Genomic DNA, 16,383 nt, shown 5'->3' on the forward strand with positions numbered 1-16,383 from the left:
TCCCCCCTCGTTCTTCCTCTCCCCTCCCTTCCTCTCCCTCCTCCCCTCCCCCCCACCCAGCTCATTATTTAGGTGGTAAAAGTGTGTGGGTCTGTTTCTCTATTTCTCTGTTGTGTGTATGTGTCTGTGTGTGTGTGTGTGTGTGTTTATTTTCTCATTCTGTTTGGTTTGGTTTGTATGTGTTTTTTGTGTTTATTTATGTCGTTCGGTGTTTTCCTGTTTCTAGTTCTTTTTCATATGTTTTTCTTTGCCTGTATATTTTTGTTGTTGTTGTTATTTCACTATTTCCTGTCTTTGTTATCCTTATCGCTCCACTATTACTTGTCTTTGTTATCCTTATCGCTCCATTATTTCTTGTCTTTGTTATCCTTATCTCTCCACTATTTCTTGTCTTTGTTATCCTTATCTCTCCACTATTTCTTGTCTTTGTTATCCTTATCTCTCCACTATTTCTTGTCTTTGTTATCCTTATCTCTCCACTATTTCTTGTCTTTGTTATCCTTATCTCTCCACTATTTCTTGTCTTTGTTATCCGTATCGCTCCACTATTTCTTGTCTTTGTTATCCTTATCGCTCCATTATTTCCTGTCTTTGTTATCCTAGTCTCTCTAACTTCATTTCGTTTTTTTCCTCAGTTTTTCTTTCCTAATCTCGTTCGATGTCTTCCGCTTTCTATTGTTTTCATGTTCGTCACTTCTTCTGTCTACCTCCATTTTTTTTTTGTTTCATATTTTTCTTGTCTTTCTTTCAGTATTATCTTTCTAACGTCTTTTCTTTTTTTTATTTCCCGCGGTTTCCCTTTTGTTTCCTTTCATTATTCCGGTTCCGTTATTTCATTTATAATCTTCTACCTCCTTCATCTCTTCCCAGTTCGGCCTTTACTTCTTTTCATACGTGTAACTCTTCCTGGTTATCTATATTGTTTTCTTATTTCACATTTTCTTGTCTTCCTTTGTGTCTTTTTTTCTTTCTAACGTCTCATTTTCGTCTTTTTTTTATTTCCCACGTTTTCCCATTTGCTTCCTTTCATAATTTACAGTTTTCTTGGTTAGGTTAGGTTAGGTTAGGTTAGGTTAGGTGTTTCATTTATAATCAATCTCCTCCATGTCTTCCTAGTTCGTTTTTTCCCCACATTGCTTTTTTCATGTCTATTATTCTATCTATATTTTTTGTTATTTCATTTTTTCTTGTTTGCTCTCCTGTCTCTTTTTTCTAACGTCTTGATTTCGTATTTTTTCATTATTTCCCACGGTTTCCTTTTTCCCTCCTTTCATTTTTTACGGTTTCTTTGTTTCTTTTATGGTCTCCTATCCCCCCGCCGCTTCCTTATTCATGTGTCTCCTCTCAGACCCATTTCCCCTAATCGGTGACTCATCTAGATTAGCTGATTTTCTCCCCCCAGCCTCTCTCTCTCTCTCTCTCTCTCTCTCTCTCTCTCTCTCTCTCTCTCTCTCTCTCTCTCTCTCTCTCTCTCTCTCTCTCTCTCTCTCTCTCTCTCTCTCTCAAAAGGACAGAGAGAAAAAGAGAAAGAAATGAGAGAGAGAGAGAGAGAGAGAGAGAGAGAGAGAGAGAGAGAGAGAGAGAGAGAGAGAGAGAGAGAGAGAGAGAGAGAGAGAGACACACACACACACACACACACACACACACACACACACACACACACACACACACACACACACACACACAGCTAAAACGCGGCTATGTAGAAAACGAGACGGAATAAAGATGGGAGGGAGAACAGAGAAAGAGACAAAGAAATGGAAATAGAAACCAATCGAAGAAACGGGGAACAAGTGAGAAAAGAAAAAAAGAAAATACCCAACAATACAACCATGCAAAAAAGAAAACCAGTCATCAATGGGCTACAAAATCACATCAAAAAATAAATAATAGTAAAATCTTTGCATCACTGTTCAAAGAGGAAACCATGTAAGGAAGAACAGCAGACGAAATAAAAAAAAAAGAAATAGAAGAAGAATGAAAGAGAAAAAATATCAAAAAAGGAAGTGGGAAAAAAAACAGAAAAAGAGCAAACTGAAGACGAGTGAAAGAAAACAATAATGGAAAGATGAAAAAAAGAGGAAAAGAAAATTGGAAAAAGAGGAAATAAAAGGAGAGGGAAAGTGGAAGAAAAGAAAAATGGAAATGGCAGCCGTGGTAGAAATAGGGAGTGACAGAGGAGGAAACAAGTCTGTATTGGAGGAGAGGAGGAGGAGGAGGAGGAGGAGGAAAGAGAAAATAAAGAAAGAGGGGCAGTATAGGGGGAGGAGAAGAGAAAGAAGAAAATGGGGGTAAGATAGAGAAGATAAGTGAGGAAGAAAAAGGGGTATGAAGGGAGTCTGCAAGAGGAGGAGGAAGAGGAGGAGGAGGAGGAGGAGCAGAGGAGGAGAAAGGGAGCAATAGATAGTGGACGAAGGAATAAAGGTAATAAGAGGAAGGAAGAGAAAGAGGAGGAGGAAGAGGAGGAGGAGGAGGAGGAGGAGGAGGATCAGGAGGAGAAGGAGGAGGAGGAGGAGAAAGGGAGCAATAGATGTAGAAGTGGACGAAGGAATAAAGGTAATAAGAGGATGGAAGAGAAGGAGGAGGAGGGGGAGGAGGAGGAGGAGGAAGAGGAGGATCAGGAGGAGGAGGAGGAGGAGGAGGAGGAGGAGGATCAGGAGGAGGAGGAGGAGGAGGAGGAGGAGAAAGGGAGCAATAGATGGAGAAGTGGACGAAGGAATAAAGGTAATAAGAGGATGGAAGAGAAGGAGGAGGAGGAGGAGGAGGAGGAGGAGGAGGAGGAGGAGGAGGAGCAGGAGGAGGTTAGTTTACCTGAAAGGAAGGAAAGAGGATTAGGTGACTTGAGAAAAGCACTTGTGTAGAGTGTATGAGAGAGAGAGAGAGAGAGAACATAACAAACGCGTAACCAGAGACGTGGGAGAGAAACGAGACTTAGAAAACGGGAGGCGAGGTTGATGGAGAGGGGGGGGGCATGTATAGACTTAAGGGGGCGTGAAGGAGTGAGAGAGGGAGGGAGGGAGGGGCGATCCAGTGTGCATCGGCAGGGGGTCTATAATGAGGCGAAGGGCTGCCGGACTGCCATGAAGGGGGAAGGTTAACGAGAGGGCGGCATTGAGGGTCTCACAAAGGGTGGCGTCTGCCGTACATCTCAAAGGGACGATACGAATAATAATGGACTAAAAAGGAAGACTCGATTCCACTTAGGACATGCTGTACCTCCTTAAAGGACTAAACATAGAAATCGATTCCCCTTGGGACTAAAAATATAATATGACTTAAATGGAGACTCGATTTCACTTACGGACTATAGAGTATTTTTTTTTCAGGAAAGGAGGCAGTTCTTGAAAAAGTGTTATCAAACGAGTTCAAAGTATATATCAGTCATTTTAAGGTGATCTTCATACTCCTCCCCTGAAAGTGTGCAAGTCGTAGGCAGGAGGAAATACAGATACAGAAAGGCTGTTCCTGAGTTTACCAGCCAAAGGGATGAAAGAATGAAAATGCTGGTTAATTCTTGCATTAGGAATTTGGAAAGCACAGGGATGAGCGACAGTAGGAAGTCGTGTGCAGAAGGGCCGCGGGAGAGGAGGCATGCTGTTAACAAATTCAGAGGAAGAGTCAGTATGAAAATATTGATAAAAGATAGAAAGAGAGGCAACACTGCAGTGGAGTTTAAGAGGCAGAAGACTACCAGTAAGAAGAGAAGCGTTGATGAGATAAAATAAAAAGTCTTTGACCCCACTCCTTCCAAAATGACTGTGTGGAGTCCCCCTCCCCCTAACACACACGAGATGCATACTACATTCCAGGACGAACAAGGCCTTCGTATATGGATAACATCTGAGAGGTAAAAACAAGGAGATAATACAAAACGTCAACCCTCGAGGAAGATGAGTCAGCAAAAGATGAGATTTGTAATTTCCGGTTGAAATGCATCACATAATTAGATATTACTTAACTGATTGGGGAGTCGATTCCACCTATTATATGCGCAACAAAATCGAAGAGCATGTGTACGTGTTCGCCTCGGTTCTCGTGTTCCGTGTTTCCTCCTCCGCAAGTGGCGTAATGATTTTGTTACTTCAGCGCTGCCCCGTAAAAAGGCCAGTAATGCGGTGTTGGTAAGAGAAAAGTCACCACATGATATAAAAATCTGCAGCGTAATAAGCCTCATGGAGGAAAAATGCATCTGAATGTACACGAATTATTTTTATTCGAAAATGTGTATATATGCAATGGGTATGGACGAGGAGGCGGCGGAGAAGGGAGGGACTGGGGGGCGAGTGGGCGGGTGAACGAGAAAAAAGTTATGTGTGAGAGAAGTACATACACGCGCGCGCACACACACACACACACACACACACACACACACACACACACACACACACACACACATACTTATAAATGATGAAGCACTTCTTAACTTCAACCACAATCTGCAACAACTAGGCTGGAGCAATGTATTTGAGTGTAATTGTCCTAATGAATCATTTAATGTACTATTCTCTGAGTTTAACAAAATATTTAATCAGTATTTTCCATTAAAAAGAGTGAGACTAGATAAAAGGCACACAATAAATCCATACATAGCATCAGCCCTAAAAAGAAACATTACTGAAAAAAGCAGATTAGCCAGACTAGCAAAAAGGTGGCCAATCACATACAAAGAAACCTATAGACAGTACAGGAACAATTTAACGAAGCTTTTGAGAACAGCAAAAAATAATTATTATAAATATTCTCTTAAAGACAATCAAGGCAGCCCAAAGATTCATTGGAAAACTATAAATTCCCTTCTTGGAAAAACTAATAAGTCAACAAGTCATGAAATATTCCTTGACCCACCTTGCTCAAATGTCAGTGATGCATTTAATGAACATTTTTTAAAATCTGGTAATACAGAATCGAATTTGACTGATTACACTAAACATTTAAACCCAACACCACATTTTTGTATGTACATGTCTCCAACAAATTCCACTGAAGTCACTGGTTATCTACATGCTCTGAACACTAACGCTCCGGGTTACGACGAACTTTCTCCAATGATATTGAAATCTGCATCTGCTTCACTAGCACTTCCATGAACTCGTGTAATAAATCTTTCACTAAAGATAGGTATTTTTCCAGATCACTTAAAAAAGGCTAAAATAATTCCTATATTTAAGTCCGGTGCTAGAAATAATATAAATAATTATCGTCCAATATCTATCTTGTCAACATTTAGTAAAATCTATGAAAAGTTATTGCAACCCGTTTAGTACATTATCTTGAGAACAATAATCTCTTAACCACATTTCAGTATGGCTTTCGTTCTAACCGTTCAACAGAAACTGCTATATTACACTTTATAAATAATGTTTACAAATTTCTTGAAGAGAAACTTTTCGTTGTGGGGATTTTAATTGACCTCTCTAAAGCTTTTGATACGCTTAATAATAATATTTTGTTTGATAAACTAACCCACATTGGTATTAGAGGTGTGCCGTTTCAATTATTTCGTAGCTACCTTAGTAACAGATCCCAATCCGTATTCTGCAATAATCAATCATCTGATTTTAAGAACATATCTAAAGGTGTACCACAGGGATCTGTATTAGGACCAATTATATTTCTTATATACATTAATGACATTATAAATGCTAGCAAAAAATGTCATTTCATTATTTATGCTGATGACACAAACCTCCTGTTAGCTGATAAAGATATGAATTCTCTACACTCCACTTTAACAACTGAATTAAACCACTTTAATATATGGGTTAAATCTAATAAACTTAAACTCAATGTCTCAAAAACAGATTATATGTTCTTTCAGAATCGTTCCCAGAACTATCACTTGCCTCCTGTCATATTAGAAGATACACCATTAAATCAAGTCGAACACACTAAGTTTCTTAGAATTCACATAGATAGAAATCTTAATTGGAAATACGACATTGATGACGTATGCTTAAAAATTTCAAAAAATTGTGGAGTCTTGTATGAAATTGACACAACCTTACTTCTGACGCCTTAACTAGCATATACTACACCCTATGTTACCCTCACCTCACCTACTGTGTATCTGTGTGGGGAAGTACATGGCCATCTTTTTTAAACAAGGTAATATCAACTCAAAAGAAAGTGTTCAGATGTATTCTCTATTTGAATAAGTATGAATCTGTCACTCCCATCTTTTCTTCAACGAGTTTTTTAAACTATAAATCATTTCATAATCTTTTTTCATTATTATTAATATATAAAATGGTAAATTATAAAGGAAATTAAATTTTTAAATATGTCAATAATCCCTGCAGAGCTCGAAGTAATAATGTTGATTTGGCATGCCCATCTTTTAGAACAACTCTATTCAAAAACAGTGTGTTACGTCTCGCTCCTAAACTATTTAACAGCCTTCCAATTAATTATAAGGTGCTCATTAAATCTACCAATATTAACTCATTCAAGAAGGGAATAAAGAATCATCTTCTCTCTCTTCAGCGTTCTGAAGTACAGCATAAAAAGGGACACCACTGACAATGATAGCCTTGTTACTTATTGTTACTACTGTTGACATGATCATTGTTATTAGAATTAGTATTATTACAATTATTTTTGATATTATTATTATCATTACCTCCGCCACCGTAGTTGGAAGGAGGTTATATTTTTGGTCTGGTCAGTATGTTTATCTATTTATTCCTTTATTCCTTTATTTTTACTTCTTACTATTATTATTATTATTATTATTATTATTATTATTATTATTATTATTATTATTATTATTATTATTATTATTATTATTATTATTATTATTATTATTATTATTATTATTATTATTATTATTATTATTAATATTATTATTATTATTATCAATAAGATTATCTTTCATGCTGTTATTGTCATGATTGTTATGTTCAATTCATTGTTATTGTTGTTGTTTCTTATTGTTAGTACTGAGTAGCTCATTTTGTATCTTTTTTTTTTGTCTCCTTTACGTAAACAATTATAACATTTTCCTTATTCTTTGTTCATATAAACTTTGCCAAACTAAAAATATTGTACTTGCAAACAATTATGAATTTGAAAAACATGCACGCTGATTGCAGTCCTGTATATTGATATCTGTCTGTCAGGGAGTCTCGGCTCGACAAACAGTTGCTACACTACTGACTAGCCTGTATTTTGTAAGTGTGTATATATTAATAGCAATAAATAGTTACTTACTTACTTACTTACACACATGGACCTAACCTCCCCCTTAAACACACACACACACACACACACACACACACACACACACACACACACACACACACACACACACACACACACACACACACACACACACACACACACACACACACACACATGGACCTAACCTCCCCTTAAACACACACACACACACACACACACACACACACACACACACACACACACACACACACATGGACCTAACCTCCCCTTAAACACACACACACACACACACACACACACACACACACACACACACACACACTCCACCCCTCCCAACACCCTCCCCCCATACACACACACACAGGCACGAGGTTCAGTGTATGGCGGTGTTTGTTAGTAGGGGTTTTTTTTTGTGTGTGTACGTGCGAAGGAAACTTTTCACCTGAGTATCGCCCGCAGGTGTGGCGAGGCGGCGAGCGGCTTGTTTATTGCACAATCTGATTACCTGTCCAGAAAAAAAGGAGAGAGAGAGAGATTGCTACTGGTGTTGTAATATGTCACCTGTTCATTTATTAGCGGGAAATGCCATCAAGAAAAAAGGACGTCGACGAAAAAAGTAGCATTTCACAGTTACACAACAATACTGAAGCTTGCAAGGTTTTCTGTCTTTCAATAGAACAGAGGAGGTAGACAACGCGTGGTTGGTGCCGTGTGTGTGTGTGTGTGTGTGAGTGTGAGTGTGTGTGTGTGTGTGTGTGTGTGTGTGTGTGTGTGTGTGTGTGTGTGTGTGTGTTGTTAATGGCGCGCTTGAAATGAAGAAAAATAGTTTACGAAGAATATTCCTCTATTCTGGTATATTATCCTCCTCTATTAACTTACATAAGAGAGAGGGGCGACGAATGGATGATTGAACGCAAGGGAGATTGGTATCTGAAGTTGATATTATTAAACGAAAGGGATGTAAGGACTGTGTAATGTATGTTTCATATTAACTTGTACATGCGCAATATATGGGAGAGAGGTGGAAAGTGGAAGCAGAAACGGATGAACAAAAGAGTGGATGTGGAGGCAATGAAATAACGAATAGAAGAACTAATAGATGGATGGCACAATATTTGGATGTAAATGGATGAATGGTCCAGGAAACAAAAATGGATAGACCAAGGATTCTGCCCCTGTTGCTGCTTATATGTAAGTGGTAAATGGAGTTGGAAAGGAACACAGGAGAGGCAGTTTATAATTTTCGATTCAGCGCAACGTTGTAAGAATTTTCAGCCAAACGTCAGTCAAAGGTAACATGACTTCCATATAGACATCTAAGACGAACACCACAGCGCAGGGAGTCAAGCGCCGGTCTCTAGTGTCAGAAAGCGAGCCACCAGGCCACAGGTTCTCTCCGCGCGCCGCCACGCCCAGACACCCACGAGCAAGTTTCTTCGTTCCATCGCGCCCCAAAAATTCTCCTGCGCCAGATTTCCTTTCCTGTGGCCGTAATGAGCGGTGTGTGCGTCCCTCAGGTGTCTGTCGCAGGTGAGGGGGTATGTGCCGCAGCCTCATCTTCCCCTCGCGAGATAAACTGATAAATATTCCTTTTTTGCCCGCCAGGGAACATGCTTCATGTGGAGGCAAACATGGATGCCGGATGATCTTTTCTCTCTCTAAAGGAAATAATATCAAAATATTCAAAGAGTTTTCCTTTGGGTGTTTGTTTTTATTTAATTTTCGTTTCCTGAGGTTTTAAAACGAAACAAATATTTCGAGTGTACAAGGAACGGGCTGCAGATTTAATCTTAAATTATGAGTGACTTGCACTATTTTTTCCCGGACTTTTAACTTGTGAGCCTCCACTAAAAGCGTCATACAAAGATAATGACGTTAGTTATTTACTTCTTGGCATGAAAACTCAGCCTCTGAATTATAAATATGAACAAATGATGTATTTTATACATTTTTATCGCATAAAATATTTACATATACACTGGCCTTGTATGTTTTCGACATTTGGCTTTCGAAATAATTAATTAGATGGGAAATGCTTTAGTGCTTCAATAAGCAGCGGGCCGCGGTGGCTCGCCGCGCGTCACCCCCCGCCCCCCGCCACCGCCGCGGCTCCACGGCGTGGCAGAGACGGCGCGGAGCCCCGACGCAAACACATCCCGATCAAAGATTTATAATACATGAAAACATCTCCACGACGGTGCCACACTCCGTGCCTCTCCCCTGTCCCCCCGCCTCCTGTCACCCCTCAAGGCTCTTAGCACGCCACAGTGCCACCCTGCCTCCCTCTGCTAGGCCCCGCCCCTGTGACTGACTGGCCTGACCGCACCTGTCCAGGCTGGTGACCCACCTGCCTGCCGCCCACCTAGACACGCTGACGGACAGGAAGTTAGGAACACAGACAGACAGACGGGCAGACAGACAGACAGACAAATGGACTGACGGATGGTCAGGTTGGCAGACAGATAGGTGGTTTAGGCAAACAAAGAGACAGATAGAGCAGACGTAGATATCGGTAGACAGCCAGACAAATATACGGACAGAGAAGCAAATATACAAGACAAATACAAATAAAAAACAATAAAAAGAAAACTTTCCTCCATAAACGTATAAACAAAAACAATAACACAAAAAAAAACTGAGAACTGTTCCATCAGTTTCCGAGAAAAGACATGAAATTACCTTTCGGAAACTGACTGTGATATTATTATTGATTTGAGGTGACCTTTGTGTGCGTTTGTGCGTTCGTGTGTGTGTGTGTGTGTGTGTGTGTGTGTGTGTGTGTGTGTGTGTGTGTGTGTGTGTGTGTGTGTGTGTGTGTGTGTGTGTGTGTGTGTGTGTGTGTGTGTGTGTGCGTCGGATCATACGTCGTGTTCATTAGCTTCAAGCACTACAAAAATCCTGTACTCTGGACGCATTAGTCTTCTGCCTTAATGAAAAACAAACCACTAAAGCTTATCATTTTCCACGCATTACAGAGACAAATTCTTCCACCGTAGCTTTGCCTCGCGCACAATGGGACAACTGACCGGAAAAACTGACAAGCACTAGAATCATAAACCCACACTAAACAGATGTAAACGAAATGAGACTAAACAGTAAAGCAAACACACCCTTGCCCTATGCATCCCGCACTATACATATGTAATCTAGGGCGGGGCAGGATAGGAGGAGGCAGGAACGGAGAAGGATAGAGGCGAGGTGGGGCTAACAGAGAGACGGGGCGAGAGAAAATGGGGGTAAAGTATGATAGGTGGGGGAAAACTTAGGGGTCAAACGAACAAAAAAAAGGCATCAGAACTTAACTTGGTTGTGGCTTGGGGATAAGAAAGATGTTTTAGGAAGGGATAGGATGCGGTTAGGCGAGGTGAGACAAGGGTACGGGGTTAAGGATGCAAGGAGTGACTGGAAGAGGTGGGAAGGCTGGAGAAGGGTTGGACGATATGTTACTGGTTTTTAGGTGGTTATGGATGATTTTATCTACATTAGTGCCTTACAGATACTCAAGGTAGGAATCTCATAAAGGGGCGATACGGACCTAAGAAACACAGATTAGGACTTTGGGACATGAAGAGAAACTACAAATGGACGAAAAAACGAAGGGAAGGCGCAGATTGGGACTTTGAGGAACGAATAATTCACATAGGGACGAAACGGTGGCAAAGGTAGAACGTGACTTATCCCGGAAAAGAAACGGACTGGAAAGGGTCAAAACGGGGCAAAACGGGGCTGGGTGGGGCTTAGTGCAGGGTAGGAGGGGTGCGGGTCGAGGGGTGGAGGTCCGCCGTACACACCGTGCTACTCTATTATCCATGTCCGCCTCACCCTCCTCCATGGCGGCATTAGCGAGTCAGCCTCACGTGGGGAGAGGAACAGGCGTGGTCCAGCCGCTACACGGGCCGCCGCAGGGTGCCAAGATGCCCAACAGAGCCACACGAGCTAGGGGAGCCGTGCAGCCCTCGAGGGAGTGGCTGGCGGGGCGTCACGTGGTAATTCGTCCATTTTTCACCGTTGTGTTGTGGCCTGGCGCGGCGCCCCCCTCCCGACCGCTGCTAACATACGGAACACCTCGCCGCGCCTCGCCTCGACTCACCTCACCTCACCACCCTTGTCCGTTTTTTTTCTGCTGCCTTTTTTCAATCTTTTTTCCCAGTTTGCTTTGGCTTGGAGACAAAATAGCACTGGCGGAAACACAAGGGTAAAAAACAGGAAAGAAGGACGCTAAAAATTGTAGAGATAAATGAAAATGTTAGCGACATAAATAAAAAGGGAAAAATATTAAATCGTCGACAAATTTCTGAATGCAAAAATAAGAGAGCAATGAAGCGGTAATCGCCGAACAGTAATGACATGCCTCGTAATGCCTCCACGAGTCATGCATTTAACGTGACCTTATGATCCACCGAGGCTACGGGAGACGCTGAGGCCAACAGTCATTTTCCTTCCGCCTGACCCCGACACTAGAAGGAGTAATGTACCGAGGCCTCCCAGGCGGCTTTCTTACACGGACACACAGCGAACGTGACAGTTTTAGCACCGCTCCTTTACCTTTTTTCTTTTTTACGTATATGAAAACAATTGAAAGGCATAAAACAACAGAAAGCAAAAGTCAGCCAAGCGCTGCTCCAGTATTTGAGTACTGATTGAGTAGACAAAAGTGAGGTCAAATTTAAGGACAGTATAGTCCCATCACGCTAAAAGAACAGATCTTTTACTTCAGCTTAATTCCAACAGTACAGAACCAAATATACTGAGCCGTTCAATGAATGTATCTATCAAAACGCTTGTAAACCGTAGAAAAACAAATGAAACTCTCTCCATAAACTTTATATTCCAGTTTCATGACATTGCAGTTTAAAGAACCAAGACCCGTGGCAAGATAACCCTTTCAGGACAATATATCTAAACCAGCACAAATGAAAACCTTATAGGAAAGTATAAAGCTCTAACAATATTATAAAAAAAACTTAACATTAATAAAAGTCACAGCATGGCGGTCTCCTAAGCCAAGACCCGCAATGAAACACAACCCTCTTAGTACCGATGTTTCCAACGAAGCACAAGTAACAAAATAAGAAACAACCGTAACAATAATAAACCGCTTCAGTCGTAACAGTTAAGTAACATTACGTTTTCCAGAGCCAAGACTCACAAAAACTATAACCTTTTTAGGACCCAATCTCTCTTACTCAACACAAGTAACAACCATAACAAACTACAGAATCAGAGTCTTTAGGAGGACTCTTTAACACAAGACTACACTTTAAAGCGCCGGGACTCGTGACGGAACCCTCGGAGGACACAGTGAAAATAATCCTAAAGCCTCCGTCCGTTCCTCCGCCTCCGAGAAAGGAAGGTTCAGTCCGGGTAATTGGACGACCCTGAGGACCACGTTCCTTCCCCTCACAAAAAGCCGAACACCACACCAAGGACACACGACCACGACGCTGCTTAAATACACCACCACCACCACCACCACTACCACTTCCGCCACCCCTGCATGAAATAATTAGCAGCACAGCACCATCAGGAGTGCAGCAGGAGCAGGACAGCACGGCCACACGACATATCGGGGAGGAGGGATCACAATCGCACTGACGGGGAACTTAAAACAAAACGAGAGAAAGAAGAAAAGAAATACTGAACCACCTTTTACCTGTCATGTCCCTCTGTCTCCGCACACCTGCAGGCCACGTGTCGCCCATTTCCCCTTTAATTTCCCCTTGTATGACACTCCAAGCAGGCATTCGGAGACGCTTACCCTCAGAAGGGGAAACCGTGGAAACCTGGAAGAGCTTGAGGCGAGTAACCCGGCACTGCAGTTTCATCCTATTAAGGTAATTTGTCTGTCAGCGGATGACGCCCCGGGCTGTCGCCTTGACTAAGAGCTGCGCATAAACCTCGCTTGATCCCCCATAAACCTGGACCGCCTGTTCCCTGAAATCCTATTGGCTGTTATGGGCAGGCCGCGTCGAGGGAGGGGCGGGCGTTAATTGGTCACTATACACGCGCGGGTTGCCCAAAATATGATAAGGTGACCAACCCTCAAAGTCGTAAATCTCAATGAGGAGCGAGGTGGTGGTGGTGGTAGTGGTAGTGGTGGTGGTGGTGTTGAGTCCAGGGTGTGTGAGGGAGTGATGTATGGTGGGGGGGGGAAGGGTGAAAGTGGTGATGTGTACGTACATGTGTAAGGGGATAAGGAAGGGTAATTGTGTGTGTGTGTGTGTGTGTGTGTGTGTGTGTGTGTGTGTGTGTGTGTGTGTGTGTGTGTGTGTGTGTGTGTGTGTGTGTCCTACTTGTTTCCGCAAAAAAAACTGCAGGCTGTTCTTGATTTTCGCCTCAATTTATCTTTTTTTATTATTATTTACAAAGACGGTGACCCAACAACAACATTTCCAGGTATTCGTGGTGAGACATTTTTGTTTTAAGCATTTTTACAACTCGATACATTTTCAGGACTTTTTTTTTCTTCGCGTTTACATGACAACAGCGACTCAACTTTCATGAAAACACAAAACCTCTGCAAACCACGTGTAGCCTGAATAAACATCTAAAACAAAGTGCTCATGTGTGTGTGTGTGTGTGTGTGTGTGTGTGTGTGTGTGTGTGTGTGTGTGTGTGTGTGTGTGTGTGTGTGTGTGTTCATATGCAGGGCCTGAATATGAATGCTTTTAACCTTCCCCTTTTCCCCACAATTACGGTAAAAACACTCGCTATTATTTTCTCTTTAGCAACCTTTACTTATATACCTTTTTTTTCATTATAGACATAAAACAAAAAGAACGATAACAAGACACATAACTGGACCCTAAAAAAATCATACTTATCAACACCAAAAAACATAAAACACTCAAACTTTCCTTTATTTCACAACAAAAAAAAATGACAACGCCGAAAAGGTAACTCCATGGGGCCCTCCGTACGCCATGTCGTCGCAAAGAACACGTCGACCGCTCAGGGAGGCTCGCCGGCCCTCGCAGCCCTTCGCCGCCCAAAGGATCACGGCTGCAGTGTCCATGAATCCTCCGTGTCCCTCCGGCGGGGTGTGGGGCCGTGCGGGCGTGTAAGACAGGGCTGCCGGGTGTCGGACTCAAATATTGAACAAAACACGGAGGCTGAACAGGTGAACAAACGGCGTGTTGAATGATTAATGTGGAGTGCGTGAGGGCGAAGGGCGGGACTCAGGCTTAGCGCGCCACCTGTCTGTAACACCTCGGCTTGTAGTGCTCTTCCTAGCTCGCTCTCTCGCACACTCTCACTATCTCACGGCTCCACGCCCTCGCCCTCTCCCTCCCTATCTCTATATCTCTCTCTCACTCCTCTATGGATGCTAAAAACGAGGGGGAATATTCTTTTTTTTTTCACTTTAGGGTGCGTGTGTCCGATGTAAAACTGCTTCAGTATTGCTTTCCTTAGATTTATTTTCGGCCTTAAAACGTGAGATGGAGATGTGAGTGATTAACATGTTGATGATTTGCCTTATTTCTTGTTTTTGCACTTGAGATAATGAAGCATGGAAAGAAAAGAAAGAAGATAAGAAAGAGAATGATAAGTACAAGTAGGAAAACGGGATGGGAGAGAACGAAGGGGAGGAGAAGGGGAAGAAGAGGAGAATAAGCAGAAGACGGAAGAACAGGGGAACGACAATGACGAAAGCAAGTGGAATGACAAAAAATCAAGCATAGGAGAACCAAGGCATGAACGAGAAAGAGAAAGACGAGGATGAGGAGGACCAGGAAGAGAAAAAAAAAGAGGACTAACGAGAAAGAGAAAGATGAGGATGAGAAGGACGAACCAAAAAACACACGAACCACCACAACCAAAACAACAACCAAAACAACAACGAAAGAGAGAAGGGGAGAGAGACATGCATAGACAGAGATAGAGCAGGCAGGCAGGCAAGCAGGTAGATAGGTTGGTAGGTAAGAGGAACACCAACATAGAGTTAATTACAGGTGGGTTTTCTGGGACGAAGCCTTGGCACTATATGCAACACAGATCCCAGGTGTGTTTCATAATGTTGCTTGAATCTGTGCATTAATGATGAGCCCGCCATTAGTCCGGCTGAGGGGAATGAAGTTTTTACACGGGCTCACTGGATCCTCTGTCTGTCTGTCCGTGTGCCTGTCCGTCCGCCCGCCCGCCCGTCTGCACGTGTGTTAGAGTGTATGTTGATATGAATCCCTGTTGATCTGTGTTTGTTTCCCTGTTTATGTTTACACGAATTCAGTAAGTCTTCTGTTTTTCTATCCGTATGTGTATGTCTGTGTCTGTCTGTATATATGTCCGTCCGTCTTCGTTTATGTATGCTTATATGATTTCGTGTCTGTGGCTGTCTTTTAATCTGTCCATTTGTCTGTCTATCTGTATGTTTGCATGAATCTCTGTCTCTCTCTATTAGCGTGTCTGTTTACGTGAATGTATGTTTGAATGTACGTGTATGTTTCTCTGTTGCTGTTTAGGTCTGTCAGCTACTCTGGATTACGGTGTCTTTTTTGTCTGTCTCTTTGTCTGTGTGTCTGTATGCTTTCGCTATATTTACGTTCTGTGCATTACTCAGGCCATGTATGTCTGTCTGTGTCTGTATCCTTTCCCTGTTTATATTTTGTGTGCGTTACTTTCTGTCTCTCCGTCTGTCTGCCCATGGCTGTTAATTGACTTGCATGTCAACACCAACCCTTCCCCTATCCACCAGTCCCATTACCAATCCTTCCTCTATCCACCAGTCCCATTACCAATCCTTCCCCTATCCACCAGTCCCATTACAAATCCTTCCCCTATCCACCAGTCCCATTACCAATCCTTCCCCTATCCACCAGTCCCATTACCAAAAATTCCCCTATCCACCAGTCCCATTACCAATCCTTCCCCTATCCACCTGTCCCATTACCAACCCTTCCCCTATCCACCAGTCCCATTACCAATCCTTCCCCTATCCACCAGTCCCATTACCAATCCTTCCCCTATCCACCAGTCCCATTACCAACCCTTCCCCTATCCACCAGTCCCATTACCAATCCTTCCCCTATCCACCAGTCATATTACCAACCCTTCCCCTATCCACCAGTCCCATTACCAACCCTTCCCCTATCCACCAGTCCCATTACCAATCCTTCCCTTATCCACCAGTCCCATTACCAATCCTTCCCCTATCCACCAGTCCCATTACCAACCCTTCCCCTATCCACCAGTCCCATTACCAACCCT

This window comes from Eriocheir sinensis, chromosome 18 (genome assembly GCF_024679095.1).
Source record: "Eriocheir sinensis breed Jianghai 21 chromosome 18, ASM2467909v1, whole genome shotgun sequence".
NCBI classification, from domain to species: Eukaryota; Metazoa; Arthropoda; class Malacostraca; order Decapoda; family Varunidae; genus Eriocheir; species Eriocheir sinensis.